This window comes from Salvelinus alpinus, chromosome 23, assembly GCF_045679555.1.
Source record: "Salvelinus alpinus chromosome 23, SLU_Salpinus.1, whole genome shotgun sequence".
In the NCBI taxonomy this organism is placed as follows: Eukaryota; Metazoa; Chordata; class Actinopteri; order Salmoniformes; family Salmonidae; genus Salvelinus; species Salvelinus alpinus.
The window spans coordinates 31,726,904-31,751,597 of record NC_092108.1 but is presented as its reverse complement, the minus strand read 5'-3'; the positions used below and the strand labels follow the sequence as shown (position 1 = coordinate 31,751,597).

The 24,694-nt window shown below is 40.3% G+C and overlaps 1 protein-coding gene across 1 annotated transcript in view; it reads right to left on the bottom strand.

Moving 5' to 3' along the window:
- LOC139550811 (BMP/retinoic acid-inducible neural-specific protein 3-like) overlaps positions 1-23,030 on the bottom strand; it is a 94,335-nt gene extending 71,305 nt beyond the window's left edge. The window contains exon 1 of the mRNA XM_071361982.1: positions 22,363-23,030. The gene's annotated coding sequence lies outside the window, so the exon portion shown is untranslated. The remainder of the gene's footprint in view (positions 1-22,362) is intronic.
- Between the last annotated feature and the right edge of the window lie 1,664 nt (positions 23,031-24,694).

Below are 24,694 nucleotides of genomic sequence, written 5' to 3'. Positions count from 1 at the left end.
AACCCTGCCAGCTGTCCCACAATATTTCTCTATCGCTTCTTGCTGAGGGTGGATTTCTATCTGCACTAAAAGAGTATTCATAGTACCGGGTTGGTGGGTTTGTACTATGGCTCAATTATAAAAACTGGCAGCCAAGGCAGAACTTTCCATCAGTTCCAGCCTGGCAATTTGCTTAAGCGTGGTTTGATGAAAGGATGAGAGCAATTATCAGGAGTACACCTCCTACGCTATGGTAAGCCAAACAGCTGTCATAGATCTTGGTTACGCAAGATTTGGGTCCCTATGCGTCGAGCTGCATCGCACCGATGGCATCGTGATCCCAACTCAAAAGCTATACTCTATGTGTTTAACCATGCGAGACATCCCACTCATTCGAGGAGAAGCAAAGACAGACCAGGTCCCTGAGATGCACATGATATTGCTTTTTTCATAAGAAAAATCTACCATTGCCAAATAAACATACCCTGCGTCAAGCTGTGGGATGTTTTTTAGTGAATATCAGAATCTGGTTGGATGTCGCCAAGCAGCGAAACAGCACAGATCTTCCTGATTATAGTTCTTAAAGGTCAATCATCTTGCTCAGTAACCTCTACATATCAATATTTTATGAGCAGATTCTTTCTAACCATGAAGATTATTAAAATCTCATCCTTCCAGTACAAGTTTGCCCCCAAGTAACTGTTTTGCAAGATGTAATATAAATAAACAAAAGCCATAATCCTGAAAATGAAAAATCCTTAATTAAAAAGCGTAAGCATAGCAAGTGAATCAGCTAAAACAATTAGGAGGGCGTGAAAAAGCATGAATGTAAAAAATAATCTGATTCTCAGCCACACCTCATTGTTCAGGGCACTTAAAAGTGAGGTGCCACACATATTCTAACAGGAAAGCAGGTGCTTACCTCTTACCTGCACATTAATAACTGTTAGATCTTCAGCCGGGTCCTCCAACGGAGCCAAAGTTAAACAAACAACCATATGGGCAATTAGGACCCATCAATACCTGCAAAATTTATATAGCACTTGATAATTAAGAAACACCAATCTGTCTTTCGGAGCATCATATTTTCCAGCTGTTTGATTTGAAGAAAATCCCAAAGTACCAAAGGATCGATGATGTGTTATTGCTTCACCTTTCCAGCTGCCGTCCTTTCTCCATAAAGACAACGCCATGTAGTGTTAATTGCCTATACATCACATAGCCCAGATAATTACCCAAGCTGCTTACTATGGGTAACACTGCCTCCATAAAAAGTCCATCTGCATATTACAACAACTCTATATTAGTTTGTTGACTAATCCCCCAATAGGTCCACACTGACTTGGGAGTTTGTGGAATTCCTGCCAAGAACAATACACCCACATTTGGTAATTGAGAGCACAGCAGGGCCTCATTTCGAATTGCCTCTGTAAGCTTTAATTATATACCGTATCTATTGAAGGAAATATCCATGAAGGTGGGATACACGTTTTAATAAACAACCCATGAAAACATAATTAATCAAAAGCTAAATTAAATCATAATGCATTTCACAATGTGAAACATTTTCAGTGATGCAACTGTCAACCTTATCTCGTTACTATGCCGAAAACATGTAACGAACCGTATTCAATGCTGTGCATTGTCATGGTAATTGCTTTCAGTGGTAAAAGTTAATCAAGGCCAATTGCAAGGCCACAATTGAAGTAGGTGTCACTAGTGTTTATGTAGAATCCATTTCAGAACAGCCATGGCTTGATGGCAAAGCTTTAAAGGGTTGATGAGATCTTATTTTTAAGAAAAGCCACAAGGAGCTCTTGTGCTTCTCTGTTGATATTTGCATTACATATTCATATTAATTATATAAAGCTATTAGCTATTTGAACATCTAAGCCTATCATTTGAAAATCACTGAACAACAACTCATTACCTTTTAGGGGACATCAGTTCTATTTGATTCAAGTAAGAGAATTGAGAGAGATGGCACGGTACAAGTCCCTTGTTCTCCAAAGGAGAAACCGAACAGAACAGTTTGATTGATATTTCTCATCTCCTCTAAAACACAGCTGTGGTGCATTAACACACTACATTCAGCTCATTGAATAGAGATTTAAGAACTTATCTCAGCCATAAGCAGATGCACTGCCATCTCTAGGGCCTCAAAAATGTCTCACTGCAGGTAGATTCAAAATCCTCTTAATGATCTATCTTTTTCACCTTGGAGATTTCGATAACACCATTTGTTAGCATTTTCATGTAGCCATAGCAACTGAAACTGTAATTATATTACGGAGGCATTCATTATAATACTCAGTGTGGCCGAGGAATACAAAAAAGTTAATGCCCGTATTAATGCATAATGTTCAGCAATTATATTTCCTATAGAAATGGAGACAACAGAGGTACAGTAGTACACTATCTAGGTATGAAAATCCCCAAACTACAGTACTTTGTCTATAATTATTATTTGGTGACATTCAACTGTAAGGAGAAAATGATCTTGGCTGTTTAACTTACCGTGCCATCTCTCTCAATGCTGTTACTTGAATCAAATATAATTCTCAAATGTACTTCTGCACTTTTTCTGCCCAATACTTTTTTTAACCTTCTATACGTACTTTTTATATAAATGTCCATAAAGCACAGCACCAAGCACCATAACAGTTGGATTGCCAACTCAGAAAACTTCAGAGAAGAAAGCAAACCATTTGTTCCACAAAACTGGAATTCATTGCCTTACATTTCTTGAAAACCCCTTTTGAACCTTTGTAAAACTCTCCACACAACTTTGCACTCCAGTCTTGTTGAGTCTGAATGGGAACATAGGGGAGGTTTGAAAGGTTAACAGAAGACCAATAATTAAACGTAACACAAAAGCAGAAAGTGTTTCCTGGCTGGCTCTTCTTTGTGTGTGCACGTGTTTGTGTGTGTCGTGTGTGCATTAGAGAGATAGCGAATGCAGAAATAATTTAAGGCATTCCTCTTTTCAATAAATCCATAACCATAAATCAGTGCCCACGGCTCAACAATACCAGATGATTTTACTGATTTGTAAAGTCTGAAGCAATCTTAAGCCAGATGTAACTGTAGATTAGAGCTACTGTACTGTATCATATAAATATTTTTGGCTAATATTTTCGCCGTGAGGGATAGATACAGTATATAGTCATATATATTGTTTTGCTTTTCAAGCTGATGTCATGTAAGTACAGAGTTTATGTATTTTTGATTTTGCTCTGTTACCATGGTTGTTTATCATGCTTCAAAACTGTTGAGTTGAGAGTGAGGTGTTTGTGAAGTTGATGTAATTCTTGCCCCCAGCTTGCATGCTCACCCACCCCTGCTGCTGTAGACTGTGTGAGCAGCATGCAATACATAAAATATGTCTCTGGTCTGCTATCTCATTCTCAACCTTGGAATTCATGCAGAATATGGAGCCCAGAGATCTGCTTATCATCTCTTATCATCTTCACAATTCTGCAGACAGTGTTACTGTTGATGTTCCAACAGACATAGAGCAAGGGAACTACAGCATCTGATGATGCCAATGTGTAGTGACTGATTCCATCTCTCCTGTGGACACACCCTGCTAATACTTTTATGGTCAGGTTGGTGTCATGAATTTTAATCAGACATATCTCGTGATACTTCTGGAGTAAAGGAGACTCATATCCTTCCGAGCATGTTTTAGAGAGGGGAAAGTAGTGCTTTCTTTTTGGGAAGTGATCGTGATCGTCAGCTAGAGACTACAGCCATAGACAGGTAGGATCTACAGTATTAGAGCAGGGTTCCCCAATAGGAAGCCCGCGGGTCATTTTATTTGGCCCCCCAGGTTTTCAGAGCAAAAAAAAATAATTGTATTAATTAATTAATTAAAATAATTTGTTGTTGGACAAGTCTATTCCCAAATACTCCCACGCATAAATAAAGAGTCATATACGATAGTATACCAATGGAATCAAGGTTTGAAATGATTCTGTGTTTGTCAAATACTATATCTGTTTGCGATTCTCGCTGTCAATTTGCAGTGTACAAATTATTTATAAGTATGCTCCGGCCCTCCGACCATCCACTCAATGAAAGATCAGCCCACGGCTGAATGTAATTGGGGACCCCTGTATTAAAGCCTGTGTGAGGATAAAAGGCGCCAAACTCTCCATGTAAAAAGTCGAATCCCACTGGGAACAGATGTAATTTCAATGTCTAGTTTTGATTTACGTTTGGTTGCGATGTCAACAAATGTGAAATAATCTTGAAATAAATAAAAAATGTCACCATGTCATTGGATTTAGGTTAAAAGTGTGGTGAAATCCAATCAGTTTTCCACCTTGATTCAACGTCATCAGATTTATTTATTTATTTCCCAGTGGGATGTTTCTGCATCTAAATAAAAAGGGAAATGAAAAATCTTCACATCAGAGAAGCAGGGTATTTCATCATAGATATTCCCAACACAGCGCTTTAGAGAAGATGAGAGTTTGTAGAAGTATGTTTTCCAGTACTCTGAATGCATTTTTCCTGGGGCTCATTAGAATTGCTATAGTTATTCAACAATTTTTCTTTATCTGAGTGATGTTTAAAGTGGTTGTGTGTTTTTTCACTCTTGAATAATATGAGCAGACTGCAACAGGGCTTGTCGTCGTGGTTTTTAGATAAATTCCTTTTTTTCTGCAGGATGAATCACTCTATCAATGAACACTAATGAAGATAAACGTAATATCATGCAATATAATGTTTTGATGGTTCCGGTATGCCAAAACGACCCTGTTAAAATGCCGTACAAAATAGAGGTGATTTGTATTAACAATAATCAAAGAGAAACACATCTGTTTGCTTTTATTTCAGCATATTGGCCTAACACTTGTTTTCATAAAATGCAGAGTGTATCTTCAGTTTGTGACGTTCCTCCCACTCTGTCTGCTGGGATCTCCTTTTTGGTAGTCTGTTTGGTAGTCTGCTTGTTGCCAGTGGGCAGAGCTCGGAGGATTCATATGTATATGAACTTGAAAGTTTGTTGATATTTTCCAGTTGCTTTTACTTGCAAGGAATGGTATTGTACTGTACATCAGGAAACCCTAGTCTGGATGTATATGATGAAAATAACTCCCCTCCTATAATTCTAAGGGAATATTTTTAAGATGTATAATGGTGAGAGATCAATACGCCAGGGCAGGACTGATCCAAGACTCCAGCCCAGGGGAGGTCCGACCCACCGACGCGTTCAGTGCTCACCTCAGGGCCAACGGCAAGGCTACCATGCCAACTCCTCTCATGTGCCTCTCTCTACAAACCAGCCATCCCCTGGAGACTGCAGCACCTAAAAACAAACACCTCTCTCTCTCTCTGTCTCTGTTTCTCTCACGCTCTCTCTCTCTCTATCTCTGCCTGAAGCTCAACGAGGGGCCAACATTGCATAAGCGCGGCAGCAACACTTCTTATTGTGTGCACGTCAACATTCATCCGGCCATAATTGACCAAATGTTGTTCCTTCCACAGTTTGTGTGACTGTGCTATTGAATTCGGTTTTGACAGGCCAGACTCAATAGTGTCTCAAACCTACTTCGTCTGACCAAAATAGTTCCAGACACTGGAACAGGTTAGCGTTCCATTTTCTGGTTTGAAATGGCAGCTATGTCAACACTTTCCAGAAGATAATTGCATTGGTCTAATTTGACACATTGGCAAAATTCGTCATGTTCCTATTGCCGATGTACCACTGCCCCACAGGCCTACAGTGGATATTAACTTTCAGGATTGTAAAGTCTAGAATTTTTTTTATCAAGAGATAACAAAAATGCTGCTGCCTCAATATAAGTAAAGACCCAGTATCTACAGGCATTTTCTGACCTTTCAGCTTTGCAAGTTCAACTCAGGCCTCTATTCATTCACTTCCCTCCTCAGTGAAAGTGGCAATGTCCTGCCATGTGCACTTAATATGCCTCATGCCTAATGACATCCTTTAAATGGACTCAAACAAAGGCACGCATCTGTGATCTGATGGACTGCCCAAGTTCACTGCACAATCTAACAAATGTAATCGTTTTACCTCTCCCACTTTATTGGAAATCAAATAAAACTATGTAAATTGATAAAGATATGATAGAGGCCACATTTGAGAATATCTTCAAAGGAGCCCTTTATTTTTTGGCGGAATGATGCAGTCCATAATACATGTCAAATGTAACACAGTGAATATTAACAACCAATACAATTTCACAAAAAATATTTTGTTACCAGCTAAATTAGAGCAAATACAGTCTTCTCTGTCTGAGTAATACATTTACGCCAGCAGCATACCACTGAGTAATACATTTTACGCCAGCAGCATACCACCCTGCATACCACTGTTGGCTTGCTTCTGAAGCTAAGCAGGGTCGGTCCTGGTCAGTCCCTGGATGGGAGACCAGATGCTGCTGGAAGTGGTGTTGGAGGGCCAGTAGGAGGCACTCTTTCCTCTGGTCTGAAAAATATCCCAATGCCCCAGGGCAGTGATTGGGGACACTGCCCTGTGTAGGGTGCTGTCTTTCGGATGGGACGTTAAACGGGTGTCCTGACTCTCTGAGGTCATTAAAGATCCCATGGCACTTATCGTAAGAGTAGGGGTGTTAACCCCGGTGTCCTGGCTAAATTCCCAATCTGGCCCTCAAACCATCATGGTCACCTAATAATCCCCAGTTTATAATTGGCTCATTCATCCCCCTCCTCTCCCCTGTAACTATTCCCCAGGTCGTTGCTGCAAATGAGAACGTGTTCTCAGTCAACTTACCTGGTAAAATAACGGTAAAAAAAAACAAAAAAACATTTAGTGTAGCAGATTTTATTCCAAAAATGGAAGCACGCACATCACTGTACAAAGTAGAATATATTGCCAAGAACTCGACCGTGTGTGTAGTTGATATAAGTGTTGAGTCAAGATGGGCATTTGCAATATAGCAGGGCCACCAGGGAACATTTCCAGGGTGGCTTGCTGACACAGCACAATAGAAATAGTTAATGACTTGCAATTTAGTGTTGAACTATCGTTTTACAATAATGTCTCACATAAAGCTCATCTCAAAATTTGATGAAACAGTTTTTTCCTGCTACATTGTAAAAAAGTGCGTAATCTGTAGTTCAAGACTTCAATACAGTAGATTGACAAATTCAATTTGATTCAATTAAATGCAACAAAATTAACATACCGGTATTAAAATCAATGCATCGTTCAGAATGTATCTGGTGATCCCTCACTTATCTTCAGACCAAACCTGCATAGCCATGCCTTTAAGATGATTCAACCAAGGGAGGCACAGCAGTGACTTTAATAGATGAGGCTTGTGCATTACTGTATTTAGATGTCTCAACTTATCTTTATCCGATTCTGCTTTAAAGGTTTTTGCATCTAGCTTTGGATTTTAACTTATTTTTACAACACACTGTGGACATAACACAACTCGTCTGATGTGTTAGGATATAGCAGTGCATGACGGGACATGTTTTATAATATAAGGCCTTTTAACCTTTATCTCTCTATGCAACGTTCAAAACACACAACCACTCTGAAGCAAGACTGTGTGGTCTGCTGAAATGGTAGCGCTACATTTATGATCATTTCTATTACCATAAGTGGATGAAAATTCAACTTCACATTATGCAAACACGTTCCAACATGTGAAACTGGATTGTATTTCATGAGTATTATGCATTGTTTTTCCTCTCTAATCAACAAAAAACTGAGGCGACAATCTGGCATGTCTTTAATACGTTCAGTTCACACTTGGTGGACTGCCTCCCAGACTTACATTTCATCATTTTTGCCGGTCTGTCTCAGGGTAGAAAACAGCTTCTCTTAAATTACACATGCCAGGGTGGGTAGAGCTACTTTAAAGCCAAGGACAGCAGATGCTAACTAGTAGCAAAGAAAAACACACAAAAAAGCATTGCTATTCTCTTCCTCATTTAATCCACCGCCCCTCAACTCCACTTTTAAGAATTAGCCAAGTCCTTTGATTTATTAATTGAACATGATTACAACCAGCCACCATGAGAACTAGACCCCTCCCTCCCTGGCTAAATTGCTGTTGGAGTTCCTTCAGGAACACTCTTTAATTAATTGTATACGCCTTAATGGGGATTGAAGTGAGGGTCTTTAATTATGCAAGGTGAAAGAGCATGTTCAGCAGTAGTAGTAGCAAGTGAAGGAATTGACCGGGAGGGGCAATGAGGAAGATCCTCTACTGACAGTGTTCCCTGGGGCTAGGGAGAAGTCTATACCTCAATACTGGAACACTGCATCCATCTCCCTCACAGAACACGAGCCACAGCCCTATACGACATACAGTAACTAAAGGACTATGGATGCATGGCTGGCTACTGCCTTGTCCAGTTAAGGCTCTTTTGGATAAAATAAATTGGCTTATGTGTTTTCTTGGTGTGTATTCACTAGACCCCAAACAGAAGCATACGGGCCGAAACAGGGAGCGACTTACCTGATTTTTTTCCATTGCAAAATGTTTGGCTGCAATTTGAACCAGTTTGTGCTAATGAATAAACTCCTGCTTTAGACTCTGTTACAGTTTGCAAGAGTGAGACTGCAGATATGATGTACTGTATTTGGTAATGCTCTGTAAGAATGAGTTTTGGGTCAATGCATACAGTTTATACCCATACAGCATGTGTGTAGTAAAGATGTATTGGCATTTAGTCTTGGTTTTGCTTCACCTTTCCACTTATTATGTAGGTCACTCTGAGTCAATAGCAGGTATAGGGCAGTCATCAATTTAACATGCAACTTAATCCACAGATGATGATTACAAATAGCAGCATGTCCTTCACAGATTCTGCAGGGATTGCCCTTGCGGGATATAGAAGTTGCCAACCAGGGATTGAACTCATTGAGCTAAAGACATTACACGCATCCAATGCCTTGACGTTGATGTTGGCTCCCTGATGTTAGACAAGAACCCCTCCCTGTTTGTTGCTGCCTGTTACATAGTCCTTCAGCCTCTCCTACCACTGACACCACTGTCACCCAAACAGACAGAGAGGAAGTTAATAAGGGCAGGGAAGTGACATAACTAATAGAAGAAAGGTAAACATTGGATTGATATCCTTGTTTATCATTGGAGACACTACAAATGTCTCTGACCCAAACTTGTTTGTCAGTGAGACTATTGTTTTGCAATCTCCTTTCATTAAACAGCGATCAAATGAACAATTTCTCATCCCACAGCTGAGACAGAGACAGACAAATCATAATTCACAGCGCGTCCTCCCATTCATTAACATACTTAACCTGTCTTATACCCTCCTCTCTGGAAATGCACAAAGAGTGATTACAGAGTGTGTCTTTCCACTGGAGCAAGAACAAAAGGGCTGGCAGTCTGTATTATTACCTTCGATAATAAGAGAAACAAGAAGCCATTATGGTCCCAGCCTTATCAGAAACTAAGTATCTCAATGACCTTTCTATCCGGACTAATTGCATACAATGGTTTGACCTTTCAGCATTCATGAGTATTTCAAATCTCACAACAACACGGTGGTTCAGCTACACATTCAATCATGTTTGGTGATTTTATGTTACAGTGCTTTTATTCTTCTGCCCAGCTCAAAATGATATTTTCTCATTCAACGCTGTGACTATGAGGCTATATGAGGGCTTGTCCTCTTTAAATAGTTGTACAGCTCATTGGATGTTAGTGCTTACAAAATGCATATACGGTTCAGAAATATGTACGTATTGATTTTAATTTGTGATTTTTTCCGGAGACAGAATCAAAGATTATAGAAATATTACTGAACCGAACCAACTACTTAATTGACTCATCTCTGCCCTGCCCATAAGCAAGTTTGCCAGTTGTTGACTTACACCCCTTCACTTCTTTTAAATGGGAGAGCAAAATACCAAGACAGTACCGGATTTAGCCCAAACAGAGGCTAAACAGAGGCCTTGTATGGGAAGACAGTTGCCAAAGCTATTTAATCGTGCTCACATTCAGCTTAATCCTGCTGTGGCTGATTTACGCCTGTAGGTATTGCGAGAGAGGAAACATGAGTCATTTAGCGAACCACTGCACAGAAGGAATAGTAAAGATGTGAAAAAAAGGCACAAAGCCTTTTGAACCCCTGAGATGAAAGAAACTACAGACTCCAACAGGATGAGTCAATTCTCACATAGACCACTTCCCTTTCCCAATAACGATGGAACTTAGTCTTACCAGTGTTTTAACAATGCATCTTTCCTACAATGGCCGAAGATGTGTAACATGCTTTTCCCATCATGAAATATGTTGAGACAAATTACAGACAGTAGCCTACAAGTAGCAACAAATAATTCAATTGGTTGAACATGAAATGTATTTCAATATGATTGAAATAGGTCTATAGCTTACTGTTTATTTTTTAATGCAGTCATCTCGGTTTTCATTTGAAGCGTATTTTTATACTTCGCTTGTTTGTTTCAATTGCAAAGACATTGGTTACTTTGTATTTGTAAACAACTTTGTTCTGAAGTTATCGTGGTCATAGAGAGAGATCAACCATGTTTAGCATGTGGGAGGGCAAAAAATCATCTAATGATGCACTTAGCTCGTCTGAGGCAGGCTTATGCCCCGTTTACATCGTGACGTACAGTATTTCATTATGCCGTTATTTCATTATGTTCCACTACTGGACGGAGAGCATAGGATAGGGTTTCACAATGCAAGACAATATGGAGGAGAGCCTAGTCTCTTGTCAGAGATCGCATTTATTTTGGGAGATTGCGAAATATGACCTTATCTATCAAGACAGGAGAAACACATTGTTTCAGTTGATAATAAAACATGTTTTGTTTATTTACTTTTCCCTCAACTTGTTTCTATAACTTTCTAGCAAGTCAAGCTATCTTACAGAGCAGAACTATACAGTAGCTAGCGACCTCCACCTAATAATTGTAATTAAAAAAAACGGCATTTCAATCACAATAAACTAAAACGGGAGGCAACAATAATCTACTTTTGTGGTTTAGTAACTTCCTGTTCTTCGACAGACTCTGGCTGGACCAAGGCTCATGGCTAGAAGGGATCCATCTTTTGTCAAGTTAACGTCAGATTTGACTTTTTGTAGCAGGTTAGGAGAGCTTAGGAAGCAGGTTAGGTATGTAGAAGGTTAGGATAATTAGGTTAAAGTTAGGAAAATAGTTATGGTTAGCTAAAATGGCAATAAAATCCGTATAAACCGGATGCAACCCGGATATACACTGAGTGTACAAAACATTAGGAACACCTTCCTAATATTGAGTTGCACTCCCTTTTGTCCTCAGACCAGCCTCAATTCATCGGGGCATGGACTACATCATTTCGAAAGTGTTCCACATGGATTCTGGCCCTGTGTTGACTCCAATGCTTTCCACAGTTGTGTCAAGTTGTCTGGATGTCCTTTGGGTGGTGGACCATTCTTGATACACATGGGAAACGGTTGAGCGTGAAAAACACAGCAGAGTTGCAGTTCTTGACACACTCAAACCGGTGCCCCTTGCACCTACTATCATACCCCATTCAAAGGCACTTAAATCTTTTGTCTTGCCATTCATCCTCTGAATGGCACACATACACAATCCATGTCTCAAATGTCTCAATACCATTCTCCTCCACTTCATCTACACTTGTTGAAGTGGATTTAAGAAGTTACATCAATAAGGGATCAAAGCTTTCACCTGGATTCACCTGGTCAGTCTATGTCATGGAAAGAGCAGGTCATAATGTTTTATGCACTCAGTGTAGATAGACTGTCCATGAAACGGTGTCTGCGAACATGAGTAGATTACCTTGAAAACAACGGTCGGACATCTTGGACGCAGTCTCCAGTTCTTATTATACCTCATTGGGCCAGACTGAAGAATACACTGAGTTTGGAAAAATTCAAGTATGCGGCATCCGGTCTCGCAACAGAGCCATCAACCGCAAGGGGGCGTTGCGATTCCACTCTATTGTGGAGGGTCCCCATTCAATTGAATGACATCCGGCGCAACTTAATGGAGTGCTTATGGTTAATGTGGATGAAGCATTCGATTTCAAGTGTTTTCAAGTGCAATGTTTATTAAGAACGATGGTTTTGGGAAACTGCTCGGAGATTTAATGAAGCTCTTAAGGTTCTAACGATGAACATAGCCTTAAGATACTTTTGGGAAACCGGGCCCTGGGCTGTCTGAATGAAATATGTGCAAAGACAGGGATCCTATATTTAGACATAAAATCGCTCTGTCACCTCACTGCTCCATCTCTCAGAGGGAAACTTTTTTCCCGGTGTGTCACTTGCTATCATTGGCATGTAAAAAGGCTGAATAAATCTTATGTGGACTTTTAGGAATGTCAGAAACGACGAGGGAACCGGAACCATGAATTTGCATGATTGACAAGTAACGCAATAAGTTTGAATGGGCAGAATGAGGGCAATGGATATCAAGTATTCTGTGAGTAAATGAATGTCTGTCAAGCGAAAGTGAGTGTACACAACCTTTGATTTTATTTATATAAGAAATATGTAAAGTTTGAACAAATGCTTCACCATCTGGTAGCGAAATCCTTCTCAAGGCTTGAGATAGGCAAGATTTTCTGTATGGCAAAGGAGCAGCACAGACAGCTCAGACGAAGGACATCTAATGGGTCAAGGATTTCTATAGCTGCCTACTGTTAATCTGAGAGCAGGGCCATCTTTTTGGGGGCCCTAAGCGAGATTTGGTTGTCGGCCCCCCTCTTGACAGTGGTGAGATACATAAAAAATTGAAAGTTAATTTCCTGCCATTCTACACATTTTGACCAGGGGGCCGAGAGAAATTTTGTAACAAATTTAATGGTGGCATCCTGGAAGTCAGGGTCCTTGGGAACGTGCTCTGCATGCCCAGTCTGTATTTGGCCATGATTACTACAAGTTTAGATAACTGACTAGGCTAACTACCAATCAAGAAATTGGCATGGCTAATTGTCAGCTAATTGAGTGACTGTCATAACAAGAGAAAACTGCTGATGCACAACCACATTTCAAAATTGCACCTGGTGTATTCTACTATTCTTAAGGTCCATACATACCAAGGACAATAACTATAACGATAAATGATCCTAAACTATAAACGTTGGCGAGCATCCACACCAGCAGAACGTTTATTGTTCTGCAGTACACCTGTCAATCAACTGATCAATGCATCCAACTGCACACTGTAGGCCTATTAATGAGGTGGTAACATATACCATTCAGTGCCTCAGGGTGTGTTCATTGTCATAGTGACAACTGCAAATAATACTTGAATGTAGCCTACATGTAATGAAAAAGAATATAGAAACTCATATTTTAAATGTAGCAATTCAAGTACAAACGCTGCTTAGGCTGCGTATCTTTTATATCATGTCATTGCTTGACTTGTTGCTCATATAGTTTGCAAGTGATTTCCATTTTTCGATTGATTATCAATTTGTTTTGATCTTTCTTTTTCGCTGTGCTCATCTCTCTGTCTGTCCTGTGCAACCGTTTGCAATGCATCAGTGCAACAATCGTATCATCACTGGCCAACGTGATCACACCAACGTACTCTCTCTCTATCATTTTCCCTGACAGTTAATTTGGCCTAGGCCTATTTTACATTCAGCAATTAGCAATTAGCAAGAGAAAACCTGCTTCTCTCCACGAAAAGGCTATTAGGCACATTAGCAGGCCAGTCATAGTGTGTATTTTATCAGGATGCATGGATGTTAACAGATAGGCCAATATAGCCTGACAATATAGCCTTCTCATGCGCTGTTTGCCAGTTATTCAGGCAATCTTACCGTGAGCTCTGCCTTCTCTCCTTTCCGAGCAGCCTTGCGCACCTAGAACCAAGAATGCTTCAATAGAACGAGGTTTGATTAGTTGTCAATGTTTTACCATTGGATGGACCCCTAGCAATCTGGTAAGCGACTGCTTATGCAGTCACGTTGCATGGGTAAAATCTTTTGGGAAGCCAAGCCCCCCACACCTACAGTACCAGTCAAAAGTTTGGACACAAGTACTCATTCAAGAGTTTTTCTTTATTTTTACTATTTTCTACATTGTAGAATAGTGAAGACATCAAAACTATGAAATAACACATGGAATCATGTAGTAACCAAAAAAGTGTTACACAAATAATAATTAAACAGCATGTTGCATGTAACAGACAGTTACATGGCCTACAGCATGGTCAAGCAAGTTAATGTTTCTAACATTTTCGGATCACTAAACAACTATTGATTTAGAACCACAGAGAATTACTGCAATTCGCAAAGAAAACAGGAGCTACATCCAATGTTCCAGCACCATTTCAACTTCAACACTTCAACATGATCAAATCACCTCTGCTTAGTCTAATATTCCAATCAACGTAAGCTAAATACGATGTAGCTGTCCTTGGTTCTGATTTCTGTGTGCACGTGTGTGAGTTCCTGCAAGAAGAAAAATATGTTGACTCACCCTACTTGTACAGCAATGCCATCCTCCTCTCTTTCATGTTGACGAAATCAGACAGTACACGCTTTTATTTTTTGTTGTCCTAGGCTACCTGGCTGAAGTGCTTGCTCGCTAGTCTAACTTCCATTCATGGGCAACGTTAGCAAGTTAACATTAGCCTTCTACATCTAGCTACATATTGAACTTCCATCTCAGGCTAGGGGCACAACAATGTATAAATTAACGTTTGGATCAGAATCGTTGTTATAATCATTGGCCAGTATGGAGAATTAAGTAAAACAACAAATCCAAATCTTTATCTCCATCCATGGCTAATTTAGGAAAGGGACAATTTTAGCTACACCACGAGATGCAACAATTCAATGTGTTTCTGTCAATGACGTATGCTCTCAATGCGATTTGATAGGAGTGATGCCAAAATTCAAGCTGGTTTCCGTATAAACTGTTTTTTGGTGTGCAAGACTATTCACAGTTGAGCTCGCTCTGTCTCGCTCGCTCTGTCTCGCTCGCTCTGTCTCGCTCGCTCGGATGCTTTCTTATTTTTTTCATGGTCAGTTTTTTGGGTGAAGCCTGGCTTCACTTGGCATCTATGAATTTACGCCATTGCGCTTATGTCGCTTATGCCTGGGGCTGGCTCTGCTTGAGAGCATCACACGTCTGGCTAAGCTTTGATTCAAGAGGGAAGAAATAGATAAGCAAGTGACAGTGATGACAATCTCTCTAATCCAATAGTGAAGCCAAGTCTAAGGACTGGAAATAGCAGTCAGCATCAAGAAGTGAAAGGAAGAGCAAGAGCATATCTACTGGTCTCTCCCTGCACAATGTATAATTCATGAAAACAAAGTCCAAAGGTATATCCTCCAAAGATCTTCCTCACCTCATGTTCTGGAGGCGTAACACATTTCAATGTTCAATCCAGGATTTTGTTAACTTTGTGGTGCAGGGCTTATCTAAAACTGTGAGATATATTTTTATGTTTGTCTTATCCCTATATTAAATAAATTGATGACTGTACAATTCCATTTCAGCTATTGTTAATGCGAAAATTGTCAAAGTGTACTGAAAAAGCTATCTACAGAAAGTAATCTTAAAACTTTAGTTCACCTCTCTGGCAGCCCAAGAGCAATTGTAAATTGAAAGTTGTCTCACCATGATGCATAAGCCACAACCATGACTAAATGCATAAATCAATCCACATATTTCAATTATCTTATGTCATGAAGTCAGGAAGCAATAGGAATAATAAAATAAACAGTAATATACAGCTAGATCTGCAGACATCCAGCCTGTTGCGAGAAGTGTGTCCACAACACACATGATAGTACAGTCAGCAGTATTACCCATCCAAACATACTGTGGACCGCTTTTCAGTAAAACAGGTCTATACAGTATACAGGCCTTTATGGAATTAAGAGGCAGTAAATATGAATTCTTTGAGACAGGTGTAAGAAGAACGTGTGCCCAATCAAAGAGGTTTCTTGGCACGGAAAAAACAGTTATAAAATAATATATACATCTAATTGTGTATAATGTGTTCTCTCACCCATTATAATTCGCTACAAACTGTGTCATCAGTGACACAGTGCCTCACGAGGTCTATAATACACAACACGGCATCTTATTTCAACTCCCCAATTTTCCAAGAGCATGCAAATCCTAATCTAACCACAGCATGTGTAAAATATTCAAACCTTCCCTTGGTACCAATGGATCAGGGAGATAGTGAAAACCATCCATGCTGCATCATTTTCACACCAACTGCCGCTAGAGATTAAAAAGGGAAAGTGTTGGCTAAATAATATTCCTGATGGGAGATTTCCAAAGCTGCCAAGTGTTACTGGTTGACCGACGAGAGACACTTCTCTACTCTATAAGGGAACATTATGTATGAGTGGCATCTTTTCCCATCTGGTGTACTATCATTGGACCCAAGTGAAATGCCAGTGGCTTGGCTAACAACAGCTATCCATCTTGATGTGTGGAGACCAATGGAGCACAGAGGGTTGATGTAGTACTCTTCCAATTCCTAATACCTAGAGCAGGGCAGCACAATTCTCCAGACTCTCACTCAGTCATATTGCATGTGATAATGGATGACAATGGCCTGTCCCCTGCTTCAAACTGCAATGGGGAAAATGACTGCACTTATGGAAAGAAGAACACAATAACCACATTCTGGATAGGTCAAACGATGAAGATTCATTTTTGGACCTAGCATTCTGGTCCACATACTTTCAAGCATTTACTCAGAGTTACTTACACAGTTCTTCATTATTATATCATGGAAATCGTAACTAAATACATTTAATTCTGCTTGGGACAGATCCTCCTCACTGGCTTGGACAATCAATATCAAGTCATTCCTTTTTTGGGGGGGTTGGGGCACAGAGGGCAAACGTTTAATCTGTGTGCCAGCAGACCCTGCAACCAAGTTTAAAGGCTTACAGCTTGTGGTCTCTGATGGCTGGCCTCCTGTCAGCGCTCAATTAAAATGCAGTGAAAGAATCCTGCTGTTGGGGCTGATTGGTGGAACTTCCACCTGTGCCCAGCTGCAGCATGAATCAACTGTATCCCGTTTGCCGCCTAAGGCTACGCCCCAAATGACATCATATTCCCTATATAGTGCACTACTTTTGACAAGGACCGGCAGGGAGCCTAGTGATTAGAGTGATGGGCCAGTAACCGAAAGGTTGCTGGATCGAAGGTTCTGCCCCTGAACAAGGCAGTTAACCCACTGTTCCTAGGCTGTCATTGAAAATAAGAATTATGTTCTTAACTGACTTGCCTAGTTAAATAAAGGTAAAATAAATTTGGGATGCAAACCTGGTTGCTGCCTGGTCTCCTTTGATCCTTGACTTCAATAAATCCCTTTTCACCAGGGATAATGTGGAGTTTCCATGTTTTGATAATTGATTTCATGGTGAACCTCACCATTAAACATTAAAGGCTGACAATTTTTTTTATCGGTGGTAGTTAAACCGTTTTTTTCAGGAAGACACTATCTCTATCAGCAATGTTTTCTGTTTACAGTAGACATCTTGTCTTTCCTCTAACAGCAGAGGTTCTACTAGGACCCACTAAAACTACACTGTAAACCCCAATGTGCTGTCATTATTCAAAACTGTTGAGGAAACCAGTTGTACTTAATATATCTGAGTACAGTTACTTAAATAGGTTTTGTAGTCATTACTCAAACCGATAGTCACTGTGACCCAAGGGGATCAATTTTGAGTAATGCCCCCACTAAGCCATGCCTCCAATATAATTTCCCAGTGTGACTTGCCTTTGAGTGAATTGTACAGTTACCACCCATGACTATTTGTTAGTGACAGAGACATGGTTGCTGAATTATTTCATTCTCAGTCCTGTGGCCTTCACCAATTGAGTTTGTAGGTTTGAATGTTATCATTATAATTAAACTCTTAATCACAATACATTACATATCTCATACCTCAAGGCTTTGTTTTGAGGCCTTGCTTTACCCTAACACAGTGGCCTGAAACTCATGGTTTACAGGCCACATCAGGCCTGCAAGTAGGGTTGCATAATTCCAGTAACTTTCCCCAAATTCCCAAATTTTCAGAAAATCATGGTTGAAGGATTTCCAGGAATCTTCCATCCAGGATTCCAGGAAAACCTGGGAAACTTACCTGAATTTTGCAACCCTACCTGCAAGAGGGCTCCCGAGGGCTCTCAGCGGTCTAAGGCACTGCATCTAAGGCACTGTCACTACAGTCCCTGGTTTGATTCCAGGCTGTATCACATCCGGCTGTGATTTAGAGTCCTGCAGGGCACAATTGGCCCAGTGTCGTCCAGGTTTGACTGGGGTAGGCTATCATTGTAAATAAGAATTTGTTCTTAACTTACTTGCCTAGTTAAATAAAGGTTAAAAAAACATGATCCTGGCTTGCAAAATCATTTGTAATTCCTATTGGAATCCAGACAGAGTTAAGATGTCCAACAGTTTACATTTTTATTCACCCACAACCTGAATTCATAATAACAGCAAGGGTTAGGAACAGTGTGAGGACACTACTTATGTAATTTAAACTAGAACAACCAGTACAGTAACAGGTGCAAAAATCTAATTAAATGATTGGATTAGTTTAGAAAAATGTAAGTTATGTATCTTTGTGTAGCATAAGATTAATCAATCAATCACTCAATGTACATGCAAAAACATATAAAAACAATAAAAAAAAATCTACCTGCAGTAAAGCATGCTGGGAAAAAAGTTAATTTGTGATCATAAATTTTGTTTAAATAGAGTTGATGTGATTTCTCATTAGTTTTGAGTCAGTACCACATATACATTTTAAGTAATAATGGCTTTCATTGTCTTTGCGTTCAACTATAAGTATTTGAGTTAAAAATGTCTTGGGGTTTAAAGTGTAGGATCCACATCCACTGTGCTTAGATCTACACATCATACCACAACTACTGTATTTGTGAGAAAAATAATTGGTTAATGTACTGTGAAAATGTTACTGCTGGTTTTCAGTAACATTGAAAACTTTTCCTTTCTATTTTGTAATTCATAATAAGAAGAGAAAACCTTGCAAAACAAGGGGTTTGACTAAAGGATGGAGGACTACCACCCTCACACGATCAAAGGTCTTCCACATCATCTCCCATAATGTACTGCTTTATTACATAATCTAGACACAAGTTCATGTCCTTTGTTATCACACTGTATCTAATTTAGCTATTATTGGTACTACCCTTTTCCACATGCATGAAAATTCCTCTGGGCTGGAATTTCCCCTCTTTTAAACCAGATTGTTGACTCCTGAAGTGTGTTTAATGAGTGCACCCAGTATAAGAATATAAATATGAATTCAGAGAGGAGTTCCGTGAGTAAATGGATGAACCATACTGTAACTTGACTTCAAGGCCTTGCTCAGTGTTAGCCTTTATACAGTACAGTCACCTCGACTGGCTATTCTTATCATGGGGCTAAGGTGCTTAGTCTCTTCAGTGACCCTGAAACATGCTATGTATATATAGCATATTGTGCTATTATTCCAGCCTTCTGTCATGTCTCAATGGCTGCGTCTCAAATGGCACCTTATTCTCTACATGGTGCACTGATTTCGACCAGGGTCCATAGGGCTGTGGTCGAAAGTAGTGCACTATGTTGTAGGGAATAGGGTGCCATTTGGATGCAGTCGGGGGCTCTATTGAGGAGCCTCACCTATGAAATGGTCAACCATTGGGTTTATGTTCCAACAGACTTTTTAACACAGACAAATCCAAGTTGTCGGCCCAATTACAAAGGGATCCTTTATAAGTAGCCTGTGTTATGGACTGCTGATTCATGTCCTTTTCCAATTCATCCCCCCAAAACTGTCCTTAGTTTCAACCTTGTTTGGATAATTTTTTTCAAGTTTCAAATTTCAGCCTGGCATTTTTTTGTCTTGAGTGCTTTAATAATTAACCAACATTGATTGATCGAGATCAAAAGCCTGTCGACCATTTTCACACTCAAATGATTAAAATACACATGAGATTCTTTCTTTCTTTCACTGCAAACTTTTTTTCTCTTTGGGAAAAAAATCCTATATATTCTACTCTAGAGTCCTCGGTTCTGAAGTAAGATTGACATTCATGCTTTCTACACTGCATGCATGAGTACGTTGAACAAAATAAAGATAGAGCGAATAAATTAGCGTGCTTAACTGTAAATACAGCTGTGCTAGGCTACTCTGCATGTACTGTACTAAGCCTGACTACTGATTAAACGTTCATACATTTTGGAGCACTAGGATACACTTTCAAAACCTGCAAGCTCACGCACATCCACACTATTACTATATGTCATGTTATCCCATCTAATCACATACAGAACTGTAGTTAGATAACTTGCTTTATGGTTCACCAAAGTGCTTCAAGTAAAAGAACAATCAACTGGGTCAAGATTTCTGCATTATAACCTGTACGGTTTAGGGGATTAAATATCCCCTGACAGTAACAGTGAAAATCCATGGATGGTTTGGATGTCAAGTCAAATTAATCTATCCTGTGATGGTGTTCAATAATGAAATCAATACTTTTACTTATAAACATTGCACACATCCTGCTCTAAAAGTCTCTAAGATTGTTCAACCATGCATTAAACATGCCTCAGACTGCATATAAAAAAATGGTGAGCTCAAGAATAGCTTACTGCTGGAGGCAGATCATCTAAAATGATGTGTTGTACTCTGCTCCCTCTGTAGGTGAGAAATAGGAGTAGAAATGTCTGGAACCTGCCTCTCCCTTCCCAACTGTTGGAAGAATGAGGGATGTGAGCAAGTCTCTCTCTCCACAAGGAATTTAAAGAAGCTGACTAGTTGTTGCTGCTTACTGGATGGAGCAAACCCCTTCTATGTATGTTGATTTGATGTCCAATAAAAGAAGGATGGAAATAGAGGACAAAACAGACACAACCTCCCTCAGAGACACAACCTCCCTCAGAGACACAACCTCCCTCAGAGACACAACCTCCCTCAGAGACACAATCTCCCTCAGAGACACAACCTCCCTCAGAGACACAACCTCCCTCAGAGACACAACCTCCCTCAGAGACACAACCTCCCTCAGAGACACAACCTCCCTCAGAGACACAACCTCCCTCAGAGACACAACCTCCCTCAGAGACACAACCTCCCTCAGAGACACATTGTAGTAAAGAAACATGGAATCTTATCACAGTATATTTATGTTCTCTATCTCCCACCTCTTTCTTTGTGAAAAGTAAAAGTCAAGGGAGACAGACGTATTCATCACTGTTTACAGATACTTATAACAAACACCAGGAATCCACTCCTCAAATACGAATTGCCCAGAACCAACAGCTTAGTCTTACAAAATACACTGAAGCAGCTTACACATTTTCCTCAACGGATTAGATAAAAAGGAAGCTGCTTCATATTTGGTGGAAAATGGCATTAAATACCCCCTCCTCCGATTGAAATGTCAGCATGATTCTAGTCTGCCAAAATCACATTGTGAAAAGAGGATTCATGAACATATGTGAAACAATAGACTGATTGCGCATACTAGTGCCCACTTCTTCCCTGCTACTCTGGTAGTGCTGCCTGTGGCCTTTTATCGAGACACATGGCCATAACTAGGAGGAAGCACTGTCCTACACACTGCCTCATCCTTTCCTTCCACCATGCCCATGCAGAAGTCTCACACAGTGAGGAGGCAAACCCATGCAGTGAACAACAAAGGCTGTGGGGTGGTTTTGTTAAATCTCTCAAGCTTTTTAGTAAACATTTTTTTATGACTTGCTGAAAATGTTTCACTTGGCCAGGAAGTGTAAAGCACTGGCCAGCATCTCAAGTTTTAATGACACCTCCAATGATGTTGCAGTGATGTCTTGAATCCCCCCCTCCCCCCTCCTCTGCTCAAGCTCCAATGTACTGTACCCTAGGGCTCAGGCAGTGTGAGCTCTGGACTGAGTAAGCCTAGTTAGAGATGCTTACGAACTGAATGCAAATTCACTGAGGAGCATGTATAAAACATCATATTCACAAATCCTATAGTTGCCTATACACATCAAAAGTCATCCTGTATCACAGTCTACAAGGGAAACCCCATTAAATAAGAACAGTTAAAATGACAAACAAAAAACGGGATACAAATTAAACAAGCCAATAATTCAGCATCATAACACCACAGTAACATAACACCACAGTAATAATTTAAGAAGATAATTTAAGAGTAAACTAAGCGAACATCTGAAGTTTAAAAATGACAGGTTGATCATGAATGTACAACCTCTTTGGATGAAAACACAATCAGACTACTAACTCAACCCAACATTATAAACAATACGCGACAATACATAGAGGTACATGCCGGGTCACTGTGCAAATTGTAATGTCAATACTCAGGCACTCTAATACACAGTACTCCTTATTATAGCAGCAAGGCAAGCAATAGCATATATCTCACCCAGAATGTGAAGTGCGATCCTGCTGTTTCTCTCGGTGTGCGTGTATCCTACCAGCTAGTGAAGGTTGTCAGGACCCTTACAGTCTTCAGCCAAACTGGTGGAATGCAGCCAGCAGCCAACCGACAGCCTCCAGTCCCTATTTCACTTGCAGCTTCCCACTGGCAAGTTACAGAGTCACTTATTATAGGATAATCCAGGCATTGTCCTCTCACTTCTATAGCCAAGTCAGTAAACGTTGGTTGCAAGTTGGGGTCCAAAGGTGCCCCTATGATAATGTAAAGTCCACAACACTACAGTGTATATTCAGCTTGAGATAATAGTCAAAAACAAACAAAACTTCATTCAAAACTAAGCATATATCTTGAAGGGATTTCAGAAAGAGAAAAAAGTCAAAGGTGCCAGTGTCCCCCAGTCCTCCAGGTCATAATGATAAGATATGGTGGAGCAGTCAGCAGAAGCAGAATAAAATCCACACAAAATATCACTCTTCCCTTTTAGGCAACTCTCCCTTCAATAAAGAGCCTGCACCTGCTACCAAAGCAGAGACATCCAATTTGCACCTTTTTCTGTGAGCCACACAGCTAAGCCTCAGCTGCCCCTGCCACAGTCATCACTCACTGTCAAGACCAGCACATCGGTTGAGCCCTAGACTGAGGAGTGCTGCTGCTCTGAGTCGGAAAGCATCTCTTTCTTTTCAACAAGCTCTGCCAGACTGATTCTTGTTGCCACGCCTCCTGGCCCTTGATTGGCTGAGCTGAGAACAGAGGAAAGGGAGGAGGAGGTGATAATGCTATGTAGAGGGAAGGAAAGGGAGATGAGAAAAGAGGAGAGCGAGATAGAGGGAGAGTGGGGAGTTGGAAGGCTGAGGGTTGGGGAAGCAGAGGAGAGGATAGACCGAGCTCTGTAAGCCTGAAGGGACAGCGTGGCTAATGAAAGAGAAATGCTTCTCCCAACGCTTTAGTCAAATTTATGTGTTACAAATTTGTTGTGACTCCCGGCAAACTGAATTCATACTGATGAAGTCCCTAGTTTCTGAAGGGAGATAGTGTACATCTCCCTCTTTAAGCAATACATCAGAAAAGTCAAATCTTGTCAGACAAAAGCCTACTGTTACTTTGACGGATCAGCGTTTGAAGAGTGCATGCAAATGTGCATGTTGAGTTTTCCAGATTCCCAGCTCCCAGGCATACAGTAGTGTGCTAGTGTAATCAGAGAATGAGGTGTTCTGAGGCAACTGCAGTTCAACAACAGATTAAAAACTACATCATGCCAGCTTTGGGGAGATGGTTTGACAAAATTATTATAAGTCTTGTGTGGGCAGTACAAGGAGACAGCCCAATAAAGATGGTGTTGGATCAGTGCTGCTTTGGAAATGAACACTTTTCCCATAAACAAATGAGGGATTAAAGCAGAGATGTGTAGTAGGTTTGATGGGAGGAAGTGAACTGTTGACATTGAAATCAAAGGGATATAAAGTGGCTTGCGAAAGTATTCACCCGCCTTGGCATTTTTCATATTTTGTTGCCTTACAACCTGGAATTAAAATAGATTTTTTGGGGGTTTGTATCATTTGATTTACACAACATGCCTACCACTTTGAAGATGCAAAATATTTTTATTGTGAAACAAACAAGAAATAAGACAAAAGAAAACTCATAACTTGAGCGTGCATAACTATTCACCCCCCCAAAGTCAATCCTTTGTAGAGCCACCTTTTGCAGCAATTACAGCTGCAAGTCTCTTGGGGTATGTCTTTATAAGCTTGGCACATTTAGCCACTGGCATTTTTGCCCATTATTCAAGGCAAAACTGCTCCAGCTCCTTCAAGTTGGATGGGTTCTGCTGGTGTCCAGCAATCTTTAAATCATACCACAGATTCTCAATTAGATTGAGATTATTAGATTAGAATTAGATTGAATTGCCTTTGACTAGGCAATTCCAAGACATTTAAATGTTTCCCCTTAAACCACTCAAGTGTTGCTTTAGCAGTATGCTTAGGGTCATTGTCCTGCTGGAAGGTGAACCTCCGTCCCAGTCTCAAATGTCTGGAAGACAAACAGGTTTCCCTCAAGAATTTCCCTGTATTTAGCGCCATCCACCATTCCTCCAATTCTGACCAGTTTCCCAGTCCCTGCCGATGAAAAACATCCCCACAGAATGATGCTGCCACCACCATGCTTCACTCTGGGGATGGTGTTCTCGGGGTGATGAGAGGTGTTGGGCTTGCGCCAGACATAGCGTTTTTTCCTTGATGGCCAAAAAGCTCAATTTTAGTCTCATCTGACCAGAGTACCTTCTTCCATATGTTTGGGGAGTCTCCCACGTGCCTTT